The sequence below is a fragment of the Rana temporaria genome, chromosome 3, assembly GCF_905171775.1.
Source record: "Rana temporaria chromosome 3, aRanTem1.1, whole genome shotgun sequence".
Classification (NCBI taxonomy): domain Eukaryota; kingdom Metazoa; phylum Chordata; class Amphibia; order Anura; family Ranidae; genus Rana; species Rana temporaria.
In genome coordinates this window covers 423617216-423639676 of record NC_053491.1, presented here as the reverse complement: position 1 = coordinate 423639676, position 22461 = coordinate 423617216, and the positions used below count along the sequence as shown (strand labels likewise).

Here is a 22461-nt window from a genome sequence, read left to right as displayed (position 1 = left end):
CTGTGTCTGCGTGTTATACGCAGGGGGCTGTGGAAAGTTTTCTATCCTTAAACTTCCCTCTTAAAGTTAGGGTGCGTGTTATACACCTGTGCGTGTTATACACCGATCAATACGGTATGTATATTATTAAAACCACATATTTAAAAAGATTTATGACACTTTATAATATTACATTATAAAGTTAAAGCTTATCGTGCTGACAGAAGTATTGATGCCACTGTCACTACTCCTGTCAGCGTTATAGTAGAAAGAACCTGTGGCGCCCCCATTTCTACAATACACGCTGTGCCCAGGGCAGCTTCTTCTGCCCACCCATTGTCCTGGCGCTGCTTGCACCACAGCATTTCAGTGTACCACAACACATAGTAGAACATTACTGTGCACTTTGTTGGAATAAATGCACATGTCCACTGTTTTGTCAATCCTTGTGCTGCCTACACGCACTGTAACACACAACATGCGTTAACGCAACGCACAGGAAAGCAAAGTGTGAATGGGTCCTCAGGGACTGCCCGCTTGCAGAAGCCCTGAATTGTACTCCTGATTTCTCTGCACTCTGCATTCTTCAACATCTATAGAAATCAATTTTCTCTTTTCCTGTTTCAACACCGCCTTTTACAATACTCCAGCCCTGCCAACTGCCTTCTCTTCCTCTCTACGCCAAGCAGGTTTGATTCTGCAATTTTTCCTGTTCCCCTCAATACCAGCTTTCCGGTTATTCAGAAAAAAAGCAACAGCGACCAGCAGGGGAGGACTGAAATAATAATAACTTCAGTGAAGGGTCACCGCAGAGTTCTGATCTCATTAAAGTGACCACGGTGAGGGTGGAGAGTGATGATGTAAATGAAAGCTGACTCAAGACATGACCACTGCCCCCATATCAGCAGCTTTATAAAGAGCGCTGCAATGTGGAATTCGGTACATTACACAGGCAGATGCTGTGCAGAGGTAAGTGACATCTCTCTCATTACAAGATGCATTCCTAGTTCTAATGAATGGCTGCTGGTCAACCTCAGGCTGGACTTATCTAATCATTGGGTTGTGTGCCAAAAAAGAAGAAAAAGTACTTTATTGTACTTTTCACTGGGACTTTTCTCCTCTGTATATCAGTATATAGGACACAGTGTGCGGTATATATATCTCATTTATATAATAGGACCTTTCTCCTCTGTATATCAGTGTATAGGGCACAGTGTGCGGTATATATATCTCATTTATATAATAGGACCTTTCTCCTCTGTATATCAGTGTATAGGGCACAGTGTGCGGTGTATACATCTCATTTATATAATAGGACTTTTCTGTTTCCTGTATCAGTGTATAGGACGCAGTGTGCGGTGTATACATCTCATATATATAATAGACTTTTCTCCTCTGTATATCAGTGTATAGGGCACAGTGTGCGGTGTATACATCTCATTTATATAATAGGACTTTTCTGTTCTGTAAATCAGTGTATAGGAAGCAGTGTGCGGTGTATACATCTCATTTATATAATAGACTTTTCTCCTCTGTATATCAGTGTATAGGACGCAGTGTGCGGTGTATACATCTCATTTATATAATAGACTTTTCTCCTCTGTATATCAGTGTATAGGGCACAGTGTGCGGTGTATACATCTCATTTATATAATAGGACTTTTCTGTTCTGTAAATCAGTGTATAGGACGCAGTGTGCGATGTATACATCTCATTTATATAATAGGACTTTCTCCTCTGTATATCAGTGTATAGGACGCAGTGTGCAGTGTATACATCTCATTTATATAATAGGACTTTTCTCCTCTGTATATCAGTATATAGGGCACAGTGTGCGGTGTATACATCTCATTTATATAATAGGACTTTTCTGTTCTGTATATCAGTGTATAGCATACAATGTGTGATGTATAGATCTCATTTATATGTTTGTACTTTTCTGCTCTGTATAACAGTGTATGGGATGAAGTTTTCAGCGTATCTCATTTATTGTCACCTTCTGACTGGCCATTTGAAAAGAGCCTTAGGGGGTTATTTACTAAAGGCAAGTCCACTTTGCATTACAAGTGCAAACTACGGGCTAGATTCACATAGATTAGCGGATCTTTAGATCCGCGTAATCTATGTGATTTACGATCCGCCGGTGCAATTTTGCGAGGCTAGTGCAGTATTCACAAAGCACTTACCTCCAAACTTGCGCCGGCGGATTGTAACTCCCCCGGCGGAATTCAAATTCCGCTGCTAGGGGGAGTGTACAATTTAAATCAGGCGCGTCCCCGCGCCGATTTAACTGCGCATGCGCCGCCTGCGAAATTTCCCAGTGCGCATGCTCCAAATGACGTTGCTTGTTTTCGGTGTTAACGTCAATTACGGCCATCCGTATTCGCGACCGACTTACACAAACGACGTAAAAAAAAAATTGACGCGGGAACGACGGCTATACTTAACATTGGCTGCGCCTCATAGAAGCAGGGGTAAGTATACGCCGGGAAAACCGCTGCGTAAACGTCGTAACAACACTGCGTCGGGTCCGCGTACGTTCGTGAATTGGCGTATCTCGCTGATTTACATATTTCTCAGTGTAAATCAGCGAGAACGCCCCCCGTGGCCATTTTTAAATTGCAGTTAAGATCCGACGGTGTAACACAGTTACACCGGTCGGATCTTAGGCATATCTATGCGTAACTGATTATATGAATCAGTCGCATAGATACGACTGGCCTAAGTCAGAGATACGACGGTGTATCAGGAGATACACCGTCGTATCTCTATGTGAATCTGGCCCTACAAGTGCAAAGTACACTTGAAATTGCACTGGAAGTGCACTTGGAAGTGCAGTCGCTGTAGATCTGAGGGGGACATGCAAGAAAAAAAAAAAAAGCATTTTAGCTTGCACATGATTGGATAATAAAATCAGCAGAGCTTCCCCTCATTTCAGATCTAACCCTCAGATTTACAGCGACTGCACTTCCAAGTGCACATTCAGTGCAATTTCAAGTGTACTTTGCACTTGTAGTTTGCACTTGTAGTGCAAAGTGGATTTGCCTTTTGTAAATAACCCCCATAGTATCATGTTTGCACCCAGAAAAAATTGTAAAAAAGCATTTTTTTCCTCAAAACGTGTTAAAATGTGCCTAAAAAATACCTAAATCCCCAAAGCATTCTATATTTTCTGAAAGCACTGAATCTGTAGAATAAAAAAATTGGTGGCTGAGAAATTTTGTCATGTGATATTTGGGCAAATGTTTTTCAAATCTATGGGCTAGATTCAGGTAGGGGCACGTAAGTTTGTGCGGGCGTAGCGTATGTTATTTACGCTACGCCGCCGCAATTTACAGAGGCAAGTGCAGTATTCACAAAGCACTTGCTCCGTAAGTTGCGGCGGCGTAGCGTAAATCTGCCGGCGTAAGCACACCAAATTCAAATTGTCAAGAGGTGGGGGCGTGTTTTATGTATATAAAACATGACCCCACGTAAATGACGTTTCTCACGAACGGCGCATGTGCCGGCCGTGAACGTATCCCAGTGCGCATGCTTCTAATCACGTCGCAAATAGTCAATGCTTTCGACGTGAACGTAATTTACGCAAAGCCCTATTCACTAACGACTTACGCAAACGACATAACATTTTCAAAAATCGACGAGGGAACGACGTCCATACTTAACATTGGCTATGCCTCATATAGCAGGAGTAACGTTACGCCGGAAAAAGCCTTACGCAAAAGACGTAAAAAAATCCGCCGGGCGCACGTACGTTTCTGAATCGGCGTATCCAGCACATTTGCATATTCTACGCTGAAATCGACGGCAGCGCCACCTAGCGGCCAGAGTAAATATGCAACTAATATACGATGGAGTAAGAGACTTATGTCAGTCGGATCTTAGCCTAATTTCGGTGTATCTTGCTTTCTGAATACGTTGGCGCAGCTTTGAATTTACGCGGCGTATCAATAGATACGCCGGCGTAAATTCTTTCTGAATCTAGCCCTATATTTTTATAAAAAAATACACTAAAGCTAATTTTTTTGCACGCAAACTAAATATAATTAATATTTTATTTATTTGGAAAAGTTAAAAGACAAGACTGTAAACGCATACAAGAAACAGATAATAAATATCTTACTCATTGTTCAGCTTCAAACTATAAGACGCCTTTCGCATTTGGGCGTTTTTCAGGCGCTTTAGCATTAAAAAAAAGTGTGTGTAAAGCGCCTGAAAGAAGCTGCATCTGCAATCCCGTGTGTACAGGCCATTAGGCTCCATTCACACTTGTACCACTCCAAAGTTGCACAACTGTTGCATTGTGTAACATTCAGATACGACTTTCAGGTATGACTGTCACGCAACTTTTGAGGGTTAAAATTGAAGTCTATGGCCCTCAAGTTACATGAAAGTTGGACCAAAGTAGTGCATGAACTACTTTGAAGTTGCTGCAACTTTAAGTCGCACATATATGAATGGTTAGCATTGGAAAACATGGAGGACTCTGAAGTCCAAAGTTGCATGACAAGTCGCAGAAGTGTGAATGGACATTAGGAGAAGGCCCCTATATTTCTGGCTCTGGGCCTCTTCTTTCAGCAGCAGATTCTTCTCAGATCGGTAATAAGGCTCAGATCGGTCTGAGGTCAGGAGTCAGTTCCTTCATTGCGGTCTCTGTTTATATGAGGGAGCTGGGAGCTGCCATGATAGATAACCTTGTGGCTGGGTGAGATAACTGGTATCAGCTGCCCTGTGGGGGGGGGGGGGGGGGGGGGGGGTTCATCACATAAACAACCGTGCTGGAAGCTGGCAGCCAGAACACAAGTCAGAACAACAAGTTTTCTAGTCCTAGAGAGCACAGTTTAAGGCTTCATGCACACAGGCATAGGCATTTATGTTACATTTTTTTTGCCAGAGCTTAGCAAAGAAAATGCCTCTAATGTCACATATGCAGGCCCGGACTGGGAAAAACGTGGCAGGGGTTAGTGATGGGATGTGGGGTGAGATAAAGAAATATAGATAGACAGAGAGAGAGATAGATAGATAGATAGATAGATAGATAGATATATAGATAGATAGATAGATAGATAGATAGATAGATAGATAGATAGATAGATAGATAGATAGATAGATAGATAGATAAAGAAAGAAAGAAGGGAAGGAAGATAGATAGATAGAGAGAGAAATAAAGATAGATAGATAGATAGATAGATAGATAGATAGATAGATAGATAGATAGATAGATAGATAGATAGATAGATAGATAGATAAAGAAAGATAGATAAAGATAGAAAGAAAGAAGGGGAGGAAGATAGATAGAAAGATAGATAGAAAGGAAGATAGATAAAGAAAGAAAGATAGATACAGATAGAAAGAAAGAAGGGAAGGAAGATAGATACAGATAGAAAGAAAGAAAGAAGGGAAGGAAGATAGATAGATAAAGATAAATAGATAGACAAAGATAGAAAGAAAGAAGGGAAGGAAGATAGATAGATAAAGATAAATAGATAGACAAAGATAGAAAGAAAGAAGGGAAGGAAGATAGATAGATAATAGGGAGAGAGAAAGAAAGAAAGGTAAAGAGAGAGAAGGGAATGAAGGGCACCCCTACATCAGTTTACAGTACTCACTCAGAGGCAGGAGGGACTGGATGGATGGATATCAGACTCCATGTTTCTGTTTGGCTTTATCTTGAATATAGACCGGCAACCCCTTGGTACACCCCTGGGGAGATGTGGCATGCGGGCCGCCGAGGGCCGTTCGCGGGCCGCAACCGGCCCGCGGGCCGCCGCGGCCCACCAGGCGTATGCCCTGTGGCCAGTCCGGGCCTGCACATATGTATACCCATTTACTGGCCAAAGAATCTGGTCATTGAAATGAATTTACATTCATACATGCGCTGCGCATTTATGCATGTTTATACACCTAAGTTATGCTTGTAGAGGCCTCTCTAAATCCAGTTTTGGTGTGTGTTTTTTTGCCTCTAAACATTTCTCTTAAAATACTGATAAAAACGCCTAATATGGCCAAATAGACTAACATAGAACTGCATCTATAGACCTAAAAATAAAATATGTTGTGTGCCTGTAATAGCAGCATTTTCTATGCCTATGTGTATGTCCCATTTATATTTTTACATGCTAATGGATCAAGAAATGTACTTTTTCCTCAAAAAAAATTAAAAGTTTTTATTTGCTTTTAGATGGGGTTGTGGAAGGTCAGAGCCTGTGTCAGGTTTTTACTGCTGTCTGTATCCCTATTGGGAAATGTACAGCACTGGAAGTGATGGAAATCTCTCCAACAAGTGGCACAGACAAAAACACATTTTTCTTCAGTTTAAAAAACAGAACGGAAGAAAAACGGATGTAAACAAACAAGTGGTCTGTTTTTGCATTGGTAGTGGATGTAAAAAAAAACTGATGTAAAAAATTATGTAAACTGAATGAGCTAGATTCAGGTAGCTCAGCGCATCTTTTGGCCGGCGTAGCGCATCTCATATGCGCTACGCCGACGTAAAACAGGGAGCCCAGAACAGTATTCTGAAAGATCTTGCGCCGTACGTTGCGCCGGCGTAGTGTAAATGTGCCGGCGTAAGCCCGCCTAATTCAAATGTGGAAGGTAGTGGGCGTGTTGTATACAAATTAGCCGTGACCCCATGTAAATGACTTCCCGAACGAATGGCGCATGCGCGCACATGCTCAGAATCACGTTGCAAATACTCCGTAAGATACGTCGGCTCAGTGCTTTTGACGTGAACGTAACCTTCGCACAGCCCCATTCACGTACGACTTGCGTAAACGACGTAAAACCCGACGGCTGTTCCGACGTCCATACCTTAACATTGGCTGTGCCTCATATAGCAGGGGTAACGTTACGCCGGATGTAAGCCTTACGTAAACGGCGTAGCGGGCACAAGTACGTTCGTGAATCGGCGTATCTAGCTCATTTACATATTCTACTCGTAAATCTACGGAAGCGCCCCTAGCGGCCAGCGTAAATATGCACTCTAGATACGACGGCGTACTAAGACTTACGTCGGTCGGATGAAGCAGGAATTCAGGCGTATCTAGTTCCCTGAATAGCGCGCATAGATACGACGGCGCATCTTTCAACTTACGCGGCGTATCAAAAGATACGCCAACGTAAAGGGTACGTGAATCTAGCTCAATACATTTTTCTTTAAAAAAACGTGACTGAACTGATTAAATAAACAAAATGCCTGTGTGAAAGGGGCCGAAGGCTGTAATTTGGTGTGACGGTGTGTATGCAAGACAGCTTGAGCGGAATTCCGTCGGAAAAACCCGTCTGAGTTTATTCCGACGGGAAAAACGATCGTGTGTACAGGGCATAAAAGGAAGTTATGTCGATTTGATAGTTTTGATCTAATAATCCATCGATTTGATAATACAATCGAAGCATGCATCGCCACCATATGTATCTGTGATCATTATTTTAAAATGTTGACAGATGTATTAAGTGTTTTTTTCTGTTTATCAAATATTATATGTTATTTCTTTTTATTTTGTAACTTTTTATTGACATTCTTGTGAATTACTTCCTTTGCTGCCTCTCACTATGACTTTTGTGATTGATTGCTTCCCTTATTTGCTTTGTATGCTCATTCTCCCTCACTCCGGAGTGTCTCTAGAACTTCCTCCTGATGGTTTTGTCCTCTTTTCCTTTCAGTTTATGTTGTGGTCCTGCAGCCCTTGTTCTCTCCTCCCCCTACACGTCTCCCCTTCTTTCTCCCTCTTGTCTTTCACTCTGCTGACTAACTGTTCAGTTATGTTTCTCTCTCATCTCTATGCAGCTGCTTCAAGTCTACCAGGAGAACAGCAGCGAAACTTTAACGGAGAAACTCCAGGAGAACAACAGCGAGACATCAACTGAGAAACTCTAGGAGAACAGCGAGACATCAACCAAGAAACTCCAAGAGAACAGCGAGACATCAACTGAGAAACTCCAGGAGAACAGCGAGACATCAACTGAGAAACTCCAGGAGAACAGCGAGACATCAACTGAGAAACTCCAGGAGAACAGCGAGACATCAACCAAGAAACTCCAGGAGAACTACAACAAGACTGAAGGTATCTGGACATGCATTATATTTTATAACACATAGAACACCGGCCTGCAGTCATACAATTGTAAACTTGTAAACAGAATATCATACAATTGTAAACAGAATATTGGCATGCATTAAAGCGGGAGTTCACCCGAATTTTTTTTTTTAACATTAGATTGAGGCTCGTTTTGTCAAGGGGAATCGGGTGTTTTTTTTACAATCGAAGCAGTACTTACCGTTTTAGAGATGCATCTTCTCCGCCACTTCCGGGTATGGGCTGCGGGACTGGGCGTTCCTACTTGATTGACAGGTGGAGGTTCATCCAAAAAAAGGTTTTTGGATGAACCTCCACTTTAAAAAGGGGATTAACTCCAGAGATAAAACAATAATTCTCCCACTCTACAAGACTCTGGTCCGGCCGCAACCTGGAGTATGCTGTCTAGCTCTGGGCACCAGTCCTCAGGAGGGATGTACTGAAAATGGAGAAAGTACAAAGAAGGGCAACAAAGCTAATAAAGGGTATGGAGGATATTAGTTATGAGGAAAGGTTGCGAGCACTGAACTTATTCTCTGTGGAGAAGAGACACATGAGAGGGGATACAATTTAAATTTACAAATACCATACTGGTGACCTCACACTAGGGATAAAACTTTTTGGCCTAAGGGAATTTAACAAGACACATGGCCACTCATTAGAATTAGAAGAAAAGAGGTTTAACCTTAAACTACGTAGAGGGTTCTTTACTGTAAGAGCGGCAAGGATGTGGAATTCCCTTCCACAGGCGGTGGTCTCAGCCGGGAGCATCAATGGTTTTAATAAACTATTAGATAAGCACCTGAACGACCACAACATGCAGGGATATACAATGTAATGCTGACATATAATCACACACATAGGTTGGACTTGATGGACTTGTGTCTTTTTTCAACCTCACCTACTATGTAACTATGTAACTGTCTGTGTTGCTTGACAGCAGTCCAATGGTTTCAGTCCTGGGTAAAATTAGACATTTATGTTGTTTTGTTTATGCAGAATGCCCAGTGACCTCCTGACTGTAGGTGATCGGTACAGGATCATTGCAGTGACTTCCTATGTGTATACAAAGTGTATGTCATGTTGTTGTCACACAAAACAGAGGTGCCACCAACTAGCATTTTGTAATCTATATATTGTTATTCTAATGAATGTGTAAGGCAGGACATAGATGGACTGTTCTTTTTTTTCTCAAACAGCCAGTAGGCTGACCAAAAAAACAACAAAGTGATTCCCCCTTCGGCACAAGCCAGGTGGATGGAGGAATCCTCACTTTGGTGTTATCACATTCTGACAGCAGGGACTACTCCACTGTCAGAATGTATTGATCAGTGCTGCAGCCCCTAACCAAATAAAAAATTTCAAACATCCCGTTCAACAAAAGTTCATCATTAGATCGATTTCTGTGGGAATGGCTATAGATGGATCAAAATTCATCTGGTCTCTGTGAGCAGGGCCAGGACAAGGGCTGGGCAGGAGGGATGGCTGCCCTGGGCACAATGGTTTATTGCAGGGATTGGGGGCTCCCTGTGCCTGTTGTCTCTGTTACAAGACTGAGAGGAGTAGTGACAGCGGCATTACTGATTCACGAACGTACTTGCGCCCGTCGCTGTAATCTACGTCGTTTACGTAAGGCGTTTTTCCAGTGTAAAGTTAAACCACCAAATAGCTGGTCTAAGTCGTTTAGGGTATGGATGTCGGAACTGCCGTCGGATTTTACGTCGTTTACATAAGTCGTACGTGAATGGGGCTGGACGTAAGTTACGTTCACGTCATACGCATTGAGCTGTCGTATCTTAGGGAGTATTTGCGACGTGATTCTGAGCATGCGCGCGCATGCGGCGTTCGTACGGCCATGCATTTACATGGGGTCACGATTCATTTTAATACAACACGCCCACTGCCTTGCTACTTTGAATTAGGCGGGCTTACGCCGGCCATTTTTCGTTACGCCGGCGCAAGAAAGGGAGCAAGTGCTTTGTGAATACAGTACGAGCCTCTCTATGTTGCATCGGCGTAGCGCATATCAGATGCGCTACGCCGCTCTAAAGATACGCCGATCTCTCTGAATCCGGCCCTTTAAGTCTAAACCTTTCTCTGGCACCTGCTGCTTACAAGTTAAAATCGATATTTATTGCTAGAAAATTACTCAGAACCCCCAAACATTATATATATATATATATTTATATTTATTTTAGCAGAGACCTTAGAGAATAAAATGGTGGTTGTTGCAATATTGTATGTCCCACTGTATTTGCGCAGTGGTCTTTCAAACACAATTGTTTTAGAAAAAATACACTTTAATGAATTAAAAATTAAAAATAAACAGTTAAGTTAGCCCAATTTTTTTGGATGATGTGAAAGATGATGTTACTCCCGTGGGAATTGTGATCTTTATTCTGAGCCGACAAAATTGTGCAGCTCTAATTAATAGTTACATGGGCTAGTTTTTCAAAAAGGATGTTTTATCATCAGCCAGGATTAAGTGAACTGAACCTTTTCTTAATTATTAATTGGGCTTCAGTACATTCTTGTCATTGGCACAGAACAAGCATGAGCAGGGTCAGAACTTATCATCTGAATATTCTTTTGGAAACCAAATGATTGTCATGACAATCAGGCAACTGCCATTTTTATAAGGAGATCAGCAAAGGGGGCCCCATATTTTACTAATAACAAGACACCTTTAATAATGTGTCTGTAGGCATACTTTACCATGTACTATCACAATCCAGCATGGTAGAAGTACATGAAGATCATTTGTCATGATGGACAGTGTTATTTTTGCAGCAAATTTTGATTTAGTTTTAGTCTTAGGACCAAAATGGCATTTTAGTTTTAGTCCCATGTTGGTCTTCTGCAATTGTTGTAGTCGTATTTAGTGGACTAAATACTCCAGTACATTTTAGTCGTCTAAAATCGAATCAAATTGTAATGCATTAGTTAACATTTCTCTACAATTTCCAAAATCATGATATACTGCTGGAGTGAAAAATATCATATGTTATTATTTATGGTATTGAGGTATGAACATGCACTATAGATCAGTGTTAATGTTGAAGTCAAATTTCTATTTAGTTTTAGTCTTATGCCACGTACACACGATCATTTTTCGGGTTGTAAAAAACTTTGTTTTTTAAAAATGACATTTAAAATGATCGTGTGTGGGCTTCAGAGCATTTTTTAGGTTCTGAAAAACGACAAAAAAAAAATTCGAACATGCTCTATTTTTTAACAACGTTTTAAACTATGTCGTTTTTCGAGTTGTAAAAAATGATCGCGTGTGGGCTTTAACGTCGTGAAAAACCTGCGCATGCTCAGAAGCAAGTTATGAGACGGGAACGCTTGTTCTGGTAAAACTACCATTCGTAATGGAGTAAGCACATTCATCACGCTGTAACAGACAGAAAAGAGCGAATCGTCTTTTACTAACACGGAATCAGCAAAAGCAGCCCCAAGGGTGGCGTCATCCGCATGGAACTTCCCCTTTATAGTGCCGTCGTACGTGTTGTACGTCACTGCGCTTTGCTAGAGTATTTTTTTTTTCACTATTGTTTGTGGGCAACATAGTTTTAATGATGAAGTTGAAAAAAACGTCATTTTTTCTAAACGCTAAAAAACGTCATTTTTTACAACACGAAAAATTATCGTGTGTACGCGGCATTAGTCTTTTGACTGAAATGGCATTTTAGTTTTAGTCCCATTTTAGTCTTTTGACTAAAATGCCATTTTAGTTTTAGTCGTATTTTAGTCATCTCAATTGTTTTAGTTTTAGTCGACTAAAATAGTATTCATTTAGTTGACTAAAATTAACACTGGACGGCGAGTCCCTGTCCAGTCTGAAAATCACTTGTGTAGCATTTGCTTACAGCCAACTTGGCATGTGCCAACTGTCTGAGCAACCAAAAATAAAAGCTTGTTAGAGGAATGAATGATTATCGCCATATACATCTGCTTCAGCCTGTGGCTTAAAACAACTTGCATTCCCTGTAATTGAGGTTTTGTCTTGGCTCTTTGTGAACATGCAGAAGCAGTTGTCATAAGGATCCATGACTCAACGCGACAGACATATTTCTCAGGTTCCACATTTGTGCCAATGTTATAGTTTCTTGTGTGTAGAAGAAAGACTTTAGCCTTAAGAGCTATATATTGGTCATGGTTGTTGGGCTACTTTTGAATGGATGTCAGTTAGCCATCCAGTAAGCTGCTTTGGAATCCTAGTCCAACCACAATAGATCTATAGATAGAGGGGTTAGTAGGAGAATACACTTTGATTGCACAGGGTCCTATAGCGATACTTCAACAAATACCACCTACCTATAGTATAAAAACTTAAAATGTGTCACTCTTAAAATAAAAAAATAAATAATAAAACCATATTTCTCTTCCTGCTTTCCACTAAATTTTTGAAAAAAAAATACACTATAGGGCAGTGGTTCTCAACCTGGGGGTCGGGACCCCCTCAGGGGTCAAATGATAATTTGCCAGGGGTCACAGAATCCTTGGCTATTCCTGAAGCCCGCACCACTCTCCCAGCCTTTTTGCGGCTACCCAGCAAGGCTGTCCCTGGAGCCCGCGGCCGCCCACTCAGCCTCTTTGCAGGCACCCATTTAGTTCACAGCATGGCTGGGGCAGAGACTAGAGGTCAGCTGACTGGTGAGGAATGTGAAGTGGGAGGGGCTGGAGGAGACCCCATCTCCTGATTTCGGCATTGGTGTCACTGCTGCGAGACACCACAAAGTCGGAGACACAGTGAGTGTGATTATAGTTGCCATTAAAAGGACACAGGGAGCGCTAAATGTCTGTGGTTTAGGCACAAATTACTTGTCATGCCTTGGGTGCTGACAACCCACGCTACAAAAATAATTTTACTGTTAGGGGTCCCCACAACTTGGGAAATTTTATCAAGGGGTCACGGCACTAGAGGGTTGAGAACCACTGCTATAGGAGAACAGAAGGAAAAGCTGGTTTCCAGGCAGATACACAGTTGGACTGTGTTACTTACTAAAAAAAATGTAATTCTTTCGAGCCAGTCTTGTTATCTAGATACCTCTGCTAGACAGCATAGCTGGGTCAGTGACCTCACCTTTCTCTACTGCAATAATCTACTGTATGATACCTTGGTTACCAGTCCATCTGAGCCATTTGAAAGGACCAGGAAGAGCAGCAGCCCACAGATGAGGTCATCCCTCTGCTCTCCCGTCCTGTAAACAGTTTCAGGAAGAATGACAGTGCTAAGTAATACTGTAATAAGTAATACAGATGAGGCTGACTGGCTCAAAGTACTGCCATTTCCTCTTCTACTGACTGTGATGGGATCAGGGCAGGCTGATGGTAGAAATTTGTAGTTACACATTTTATATTTTATGGTTAACAATATTTTTTATTAAAGTATTTTCACAAAAGAGAATACAGAAGTTAAGCAAAAGATTGCAGATCTTCCACAATGTAAAGTACATACAAAAATGATTTGTGGTCCAAAAATGTTAAAATAACAAGATATAGGAAAAAAATACTTCCAAAAGTAGAAACTGTACCATCAATATAAGATGCACATTTTATATTTTTTAATGAATATATACAGTATATACTCAAGTATAAGCAGGCCCGGATTTACTCCCTTTGCCGCCCCAAGGCCGGGTCCTTCAATGCCGCCCCCTGCCTGCGCAGTACAGGGGGGACATTATCCGGGGACTTTTTCGGCAACACACAAAGAAGGAGGGGGGGGGGGGGGGTTTGCTGCCGAATATGACATTGAGAGGCGGGGGGGTGCTGCTGCTGAAAATTGAGAAGCAGGGGGGTGACATTGAGCATTGGTGGGTCTGACAAAATTACATTGAGAACCGGGGGGGGATTTTGCTGCTGCCGAAAATTACATTGAGAGCCATCTCACTTCCTCTTCCCTTGGTTTTCTCTCCTCTCACCATCCGTGACATGACAGGGGGGAACTCCGGAAATGAAAGTGAAAGTGTCCTCTCCTCTCAGCCGCAGTGCCGCCCCTGCACCCACTGCCACCCCGAGGCCTGGCCTTGTTGGCCTTGTCTGGAATCCGGCCCTGAGTATAAGCCGAGTTTTTCAGCAAATTTTTTTGTGCTGAAAATGCCCCCTCTCGGCTTATACTCGACCTGTCTCCGGGACTTTGGGGACCCGGTGCCAGCCCTAAGTTATCTGGACCCCACTCTTTCTCTACAAGTGTACAAAGTTTGTTGTCCGTGGGACACTACAGTTGCCCTTTGGTGACTCTGCAACTGTGTTACATTTTTCTTTACCATACTGTCTTTCTGTGTAAAAACACTTAATAAAGACAATTAAAAAAAAAACGGAAATTCCCAAATTCCCCAAAACAAGGCTGCTTTTATTATAATGCTGCAAAAAGTTCTTTATAATGTCACATTGATTCAGAAACAGGAGGTTGTTTAAAGGTTATACAAAGCTAAGCCAGCACTAATTAGTGTGATTGTGAAATATTGTCTGGTCATGAAGGGCTTGGAATAAACAGCCAAAAATACTTCCACAATTTATCAATTGATGACAAAACCAATCCGGCTAGATCTCCTATACAGTGTCTACTGGGAATTGGCTGCATTCAATATAAACAAAAAGCACAGAGTGTGTGAGGCATGGTTGTACATAAGATGTTGAGGAATGATGAAAAAAACATAGTCCCTTCATGTTTCTTCCAAGCATGTCAGGCACTGAGCCAAGTGGAGTATTCTCTGGTAATCTGGAGGGTCAGACTGGGCCCCAAGCAATGTTTTTCTCCACTTCGCAGCATAAGCCTATGAGTCATCTGATGATCCACAGAGATTGGCTCCACACCCAAACCACAACAGTCAACTCTTAGCATATGGAATCTATATAGCATTATGCGAAAATGGCTATTGGGCAATCAAGCTTAGGTACGATGGATTTAACATGTGGGCCTTGGACCAAGATATGTAGATTTGAATTCCGCCGCCAGAATTACACTACGCCGCCGTAACTTTCGGCGAGCAAGCTTTCAGGATTCGAACCAAAGCCGGAAAAGTTACGGCGGCGTAGCGTATCTCTGATACGCGGCGCAGGTGTAAAGGTATGTGAATTTAGCCCAAAGTGTCCCACTCTAATCAGCTAATTAAGCCATAACACCTGCAAAGGGTTCATGAGCCTTTAAATGGTCTCTCAGTCTGGTTCAGTAGGAATCACAATCATGGGAAAGACTGCTGACCTGACAGTTGTGCAGAAAACAATCATTGACACCCTCCATAAGAAGTGAAAGCCTCAAAAGGTAATAGAAAGTTATGTGGAAGGGAAAAGTGTGGAAGAAAAAGGTGCCCAAGCAGCAGGGATAACAGCAGCCTGAAGAGGATTGTCAGGAAAAGGCCATTCAAAAGTGTTGGGGACTTTCACAAGGAGTGGACTGAGGCTGGAGTCAGTGCATTAAGAGCCATTGCAGACCAAAAAAAGGGTCATGTGCGAGTTTGGTTCGAATATATGGCTTAAAGCGCATCCCACCGACATTGCTTGTCATTTGCATTGCAGTGCAGTGCGAATCACATGCGATCTCACACCATGCACTGGTTTGAACCAGCACTAAGGCCTGATTCACACCTATGCATTTTTTGTGCTTTTTTGCATTTTGCAGATTTGCACTACAGTCCATTTAACATGGTTTCCTATGAAACACGTTCTGTAGTACAAATCTGCAAAAAGCACTAAAAATGTATAGGTGTGAATCAGGCCTCAGGTTGCAGTTTGCATATTCCAGGTGCATGTTGCGTTTTTCAATACACATTTTTTAACCATAGAAGTCTATGGAACCAAAAACCAGAAAAGATTCCCTGGCCCTTTCCATAAAATGCACAGATGTGAACTTGACCCATAGGAAACCATGTTAAATGGACTGTAGTGTGTTTCTGCAAAACTGAAAACACACTAAAAAAATGCATAGGTGTGTACACACGTTCATTTTTCGGCATGAAAAAAAACCGACGTTTTTCGGCGTGTAGAAAAAACAACGTTTTTCCAACTTCATCATTAAAACGACGTTGCCCACACACCATCGTTTTTTAAAAATGCTCTAGCAAAGCGCGGTGACGTACAACACGTACAACGGCACTATAAAGGGGAAGTTCCATGCGGATGACGCCACCCTTGGGGCTGCTTTAGCTGATTCCGTGTTAGTAAAAGAGGATTCGCGCTTTTTTGTCTGTTACAGCGTGATGAATGTGCTTACTTCATTATGAATGGTAGTTTTACCAGAATGAGCGCTCCCGTCTCATAACTTGCTTCTGAGCATGCGCGGGTTTTTAACGTTGTTTTAGCCCACACACAATCATTTTTTACAACCCGAAAAACGACATTGTTTAAAACGTTGTTAAAAAATGCAGCATGTTCGGAAAAAAAAATTGTCGTTTTTCAGAAGCCGAAAAATGATGTGAAGCCCACACACGATCATATTAAATGACATTTTTTTAAAACTACGTTTTTTAAGAGCTCATTCACACCAGCAAGTTGCACTGAGCGCATGGGTGCTGATGTGCACTAAAATCAAACAGTGCCAATACGCCAATCCCTGTGTTTTGGAAAGTTTACCTTCTTTTTTTTTTACTTTATTGTAACATCACAAGTGACATTTAATCAAGTTCTATTCACACACTTACAGTATGTTGCAATGTGGTAATTAGTGTTCCATGTAAACTTCCCTCATAGGAAGCAAAGCTTTTTGTCTTGACAGAAAAGACAAGTTGTTCAGAGCAGTGCCTATATACAGTAGCTGGTGTAATGCCGCCGCGTACACACGATCATTTTTCAGCATGAAAAAAAAACGTAGTTTTTCAGCATGTCTAAAAAACAACGTTTTCCCAACTTCATCATTAAAACGATGTTGCCTACACACCATCGTTTAAAAAAAATGCTCTAGAAAAGTGCGGTGACGTACAACACGTACGACGGCACTATAAAGGGGAAGTTCCATTCGCCTTTGGGCTGCTTTAGCTGATTCCGTGTTGGTAAAAGAGGATTCGCGCTTTTTTGTCTGTTACAGCGTGATGAATGTGCTTACTTCATTATGAATGGTAGTTTTACCAGAATGAGCGCTCCCGTCTCATAACTTGCTTCTGAGCATGCGCAGTTTTTTTTGTAGTTTTAGCCCACACACGATAATTTTTTACAACCCGAAAAACGACATCGTTTAAAACAACGTTTAAAAATGCAGCATGTTCGTTTTTTTTTTTTCCCGTTTTTCAGAACCTGAAAAATGATGTGTAGCCCACACACGATCATTTTAAATGATGTTTTTGAAAAAGGAAGTTTTTTTCATGCTGAAAAATGATCGTGTGTACGCGGCATTAGACTGGATTCACACCTAATGCATTTTTAGCACTTTTTGCGTTTTGCAGATTTGCACTACAGTCCATTTAAAATGGTTTCCTATGGAACACGTTCTTTAGTGCAAATCTGCAAAATGCAAAAAGCGCTAAAAATGAATAGGTGTGAATCCAGCCTAAATTAGCCCTTAAACTGCCTGTTGCTAACAATACATTCTGAGGAAAGACGATGCTCTTTGCAGTGTACAGGAAAAAGAATATTGGCCATGAATGTGTATACTTTCCTCTCTACTCACTAGTCTGTCTAGAATGAATCATTCAGCGACTGGAAAAACTACAAAATAACTATGAGGATGACCCTTCCATTGCCTGCCGTTTCCCGGTAATAAAATATTCTGGATGAGACAAATTGTCAGCTATTATTGGCTTACTATTGCAAATTCAGACATAGTAGGTTGGACTCTCAATACATACTATTCAAATTTATGTTACAATAGCAACGATGGTGAAAGAGTAGCTTAGTGATAACTGTACACATTTCATCAATATCATTTCAACTTCATCAGGAGGGATGGTTGGTAACCAGTAAAATCAATATAACATAATCTATTTACAACCACTGTCTATGGGCATTCCCAAGGCCAACAATAAGGAAGAGGGTGCTGGGAGAAGCATATCAACCTTGTTAGGGTCCCAATTGGGAAGGGGTAAGTAGTATGTTTCAGACCACAAGAAAGCACATCAAGGGATGTAGGAACCTCGATTTGGATACCAAAGGATTTGGGTCTATTTGGGTCTATATATTCTTCTTATATAAGCTTAGTCTTATTAATTTCATATATACAGCTGCAAAAAATATATATATATATCATCAAAAAGGTAGTTTATTTCAGTAATTCTATTCAAAAAGGGAAACTCATATTTTATATAGATGAGTTAAACACAGAATGATATATTTCAAACATTTCTTTTTTATTTTTACTTTGATGATTATGGCTTACCAAGCTACTGAAAACCCCAAATTCTGTATCATATTTTTTTTTAATATTACATAAGAACAATAAAATAAAGGATTTTAAATACAGAAATGTTGGCTTACTGAAAAGTATATTTTCAGAAAAACAATCAGCACCACAATACTAATGAATGACTCCTATAATGACGTGGAAAAGAAATCAAATATACCCCTCTGAGTGTCTACACAGCTGCTGCACACTTATAGTGATACACCACACCTATTGCAATATTAATTTTGTGAAAATAGTGCAGCGCTGCGTATCTATAAATCTTATATAAACAAATAATTCCAATGGAATGTATAATTATTTGTTTATATAAGATTTATAGATACGCAGCGCTGCACTATTTTCACAAAATTACTGAAAAGTATGTCCATGTACAGTATAGTATGCACTCAATACTTGGTCGGGGCTCCTTTTACATGAATTACTGCATCAACGTGACGTGGCACGGAGGCGATCAGCCTGTGGCACTACTGAGAAGTTATGGAAGTCCAGGTTGCTTTGATAGAAGTGAAAAATGTGGTGATACTGCGCTGTCTGATAAATGAAAATAAAAAATGCTAGCAGCTTAAAATGTGAGATACCCACAATAAACTAGTACAATGGAAAACAAGCTGCGCAACTAATGTGAACACTCAAATATCTATGACACAGTGTGATGTGGTACAAATAAAATGAATTCACATGGAACAAAATGATTTGCCCCATAGGTGAGATGAAAAGTCCCAATGGTTTACAAATACAATGTAAACCAAAAGAAAAAGTGAGAAATAAGTCTGTTTTATTAAAAAAACAAAAAACAAAAAAGTGCATCTGATGATATTTGATAGCAGTAAAATATTGTTCTCCTTCAAGCAGATAGTGACATCAATGCAAGACAACCTCAGAATAGTGCACAGATAGACAATACACCTCCACCTTTCAATCACACTGCCCCTTACCAGAGGGGAAGATCCCAACTAGAGATCTTCTGACGGCAGATGGCTTACTCCCCAGCCAAGGGCTTGCGTGGCAGGATATCCGAGAGCCGAAATTTCTCCCACAGTGGACCGATGATCAGTGTAGTTTAAAACCAATATGGAGAAGGAAAAGAGCTGACATAGTGTGAACCCATATAGCAATTTATTGTAAAAAAATTTAAATCACACTTACAAAAATGTAGATAAAATTCGCTTGTGAATATATATAGCCGGCCGGCTAGCACAACCCGTTCACTCCGGGACACAGTATGCGGTTAAAGACGTCAGCACGCCGCTACCCTCTGTATTCTGCATTGTTGGTTCTGGTGTCTCTCGTCTTCCTCTAGACAATACCTCACAGTTTCTCTGGGGTTTAGTAGATCAGGGGAGTTTGCTGGCCAATCAAACACAAAGATACCATGATCATTAAACCAGGTATTGGTACTTTTTGCAGTATGGGCAGGTGCCAAGTCCTGCTGGAAAATGTAATCAGCATCTCCATAAAGCTGGTCAGCAGAGGGAAGCATGAAGAGCTCTAGAATTTCCTGCTAGAGGGCTGTGCTGACTTTGGACTTGATAAAACACTGTGGACCAACACCAGCAGATCACATGGCTCCTCAAATCTTTAGGGACTGTGAAAAATGTTGCATCTCATTTGGAAATTAGGATCCCAGAGTCTGGAAGAAGAGTGAAGAGGCACAAAATCAAAGTTGCATGAGGTCCAGTGTGAAGTTTCCTCAGTCAGTGATGATTTGAGGAGCCATGTCATATGCCGGTGTTGATCCACTGTGTTTTATCAAGTCCAAAGTCAGCCCAGGAAATTCTAGAGCACATCATGATTCTCTCTGCTGACCAGCTTTATGGAGATGCTGATTTTATTTTCCAGCAGGACTTGGCACTTGTCAATGGTTGCTTTTATTAGGAGATGAAGCCAAGAGCTATGTTGCAGCAGATTACGGGTATTGCATCCCTTCTATTTGATTTATTGTAGTGGAGGAAGTGAAGTCTGCTTGATGAGATTTATTTCAGTCACCCAAACAGTAAGTATTTTTATATACGGCGATACCTCAGTTCATGAACTTACTTTGTTTCACGACTCCCATAGGGTTCAATGTAATTCAGGTTTTTTTTTTCACAACCTTATTCTTGCAATTCCTGCTCTGCACTTTCTTGTCACCTTCAGTACCGCTCTGCACATTCTTGTCACCTTCATTACCGCTCTGCACATTCTTGTCACCTTCATTACTGCTCTGCACTTTCTTGTCACCTTCATTACTGCTCTGCACTTTCTTGTCACCTTCAGTACCGCTCTGCACATTCTTGTCACCTTCATTACTGCTCTGCACTTTCTTGTCACCTTCAGTACCGCTCTGCACATTCTTGTCACCTTCATTACTGCTCTGCACATTCTTGTCACCTTCATTACTGCTCTGCACTTTCTTGTCACCTTCATTACCGCTCTGCACTTTCTTTTTGACAACGTGTTTGCTCTGAACAGTCTTGTCACATTCATTACTGCTCTATACTTTCTTCTTACTATCATGCTTGCTCTGAATTTTCTTTGGAGCCATACTGGGTGTCCGGTACAGTACAGTATGTGATAAAAAGCACACAAAAAAAGCTTTACAGCAAGTGTGCACAGGGATGTAAAGTGCAGTACTGTACAGTATGTGCTAAAAAACACGCCAAAAAACTTCTCAATACTGTAATGCCGGGTACACACGAGAGGATTTCCGCGGATTTTGATCCGATGGAGTGTACTCACCATCGGATCGAAATCCCATCACGATGACGTGTCGCGCTGTCGCCGTGATGATGACGCGGCGACGTGCGCGACGCTGTCATATAAGGATACCCACGCATGCGTCGAATCATTACGACGCATGCGAGGGAGGGAATCGGACGGATCGATCCGGTGAGTCTGTACAGACCACCGGATCGATCCGCTGAAGCCGATTCCAGCGGATAGATTTCTTAGCATGCTAAGAAATTTTTATCTGCTGGAAATCGGTCGGCCCGAAAAAAATCCGCGGAAAATGATCCGCTGGGATGTACACACCAGCGGATCTATCCGCTGGAACTGATCCGCAGATCAATTCCAGCGGATAGATCCTCTCGTGTGTACGGGGCCTGAGTGTCTTCGCAGTACACTTTCAGTGTCTCTCTGTGACCATGATATCACGTACAGGAAGTCACGACCACTTGTCCGAGCAGGGAAGATGGCCACGGCTCCTGTTCATGAACCGAAGAGGAGTTTGTGTAAGGTCTCATGTACACTGCTGCTGCTAAACGGACGTTTAGGAGCAGTTGGACATTTTTTTTTACCTGCTCCTGAACTCTCCTCTATGTTATCTTATCAGTACATGTACACAGGGTCGTTTATAGTTGTTCCCAGGCAGTTGAGTTTAGAGTTTTTTTTGGAACGCAAAAATATGGGTTCAGAAGCTGAGTTTAGAGGTATTTCAAGCGCCAAAAGCTTCTAAATGCAGTAACTCGCGTTTAGCCATGTTTCCATTACAGGCGTTTTTCAATTTTGGTTATTTTTTTTTTAAACCCTTCTAAATGCAAGCGCGGCATGAAAACGTGGCAAAACTGATGTTTTAAACGTGGATTACTATCTGTCGAGTTAAATCGCTCAGGAGAGGTTGTAAAAAATGTCCCGTGTACATGAAGTCTATGAGATTTTTTGTGAACTCTTCTCATCGCAAGCTGAGTTGTTCATGAACAGAAGCGTTCGTGAACCGAGGTATCACATATATATATATATATATATATACATATGCAACACAAAGACTAGCAATGTTGCTTTGCAGCACTAAGGTTCTGGATTAAATTACTGCTAGGAACATAAGGAGCATGGTGCTACATATTCCTCTGAGGCCCCGTACACACGGTCGGACAAAACCGATGAGAATGGTCCGACGGACCGTTTTCATCGGTTCACCGCTGAAGTGGCCTGATGTGTGTACACACCATCGTTCCAAAAAACTATCGGGTCAGAACGCGGTGACGTAAAACACACGACGTGCTGAATAAAACAAATTTCAATGCTTCCAAGCATGTGTCGACTTGATTCTGAGCACGCGCGGGTTTTGAACCAATGCTTTTCTGTACT

At 41.5% G+C, this 22461-nt stretch overlaps 1 protein-coding gene across 2 annotated transcripts in view; it reads left to right on the top strand.

The window, feature by feature from the left end:
* Nucleotides 1-711: 711 nt before the first annotated feature.
* Nucleotides 712-22461, top strand: part of PLAT (plasminogen activator, tissue type) — a 48750-nt gene continuing 27000 nt past the window's right edge. The window contains exons 1-2 of one of the 2 annotated variants that reach the window (XM_040346206.1): nt 712-948; nt 7769-8045. The gene's annotated coding sequence lies outside the window, so the exon portion shown is untranslated. Of the gene's footprint in view, nt 949-7654; nt 8046-22461 lie in introns of those variants that run through there. The other variant, XM_040346207.1, reaches the window with a different exon arrangement.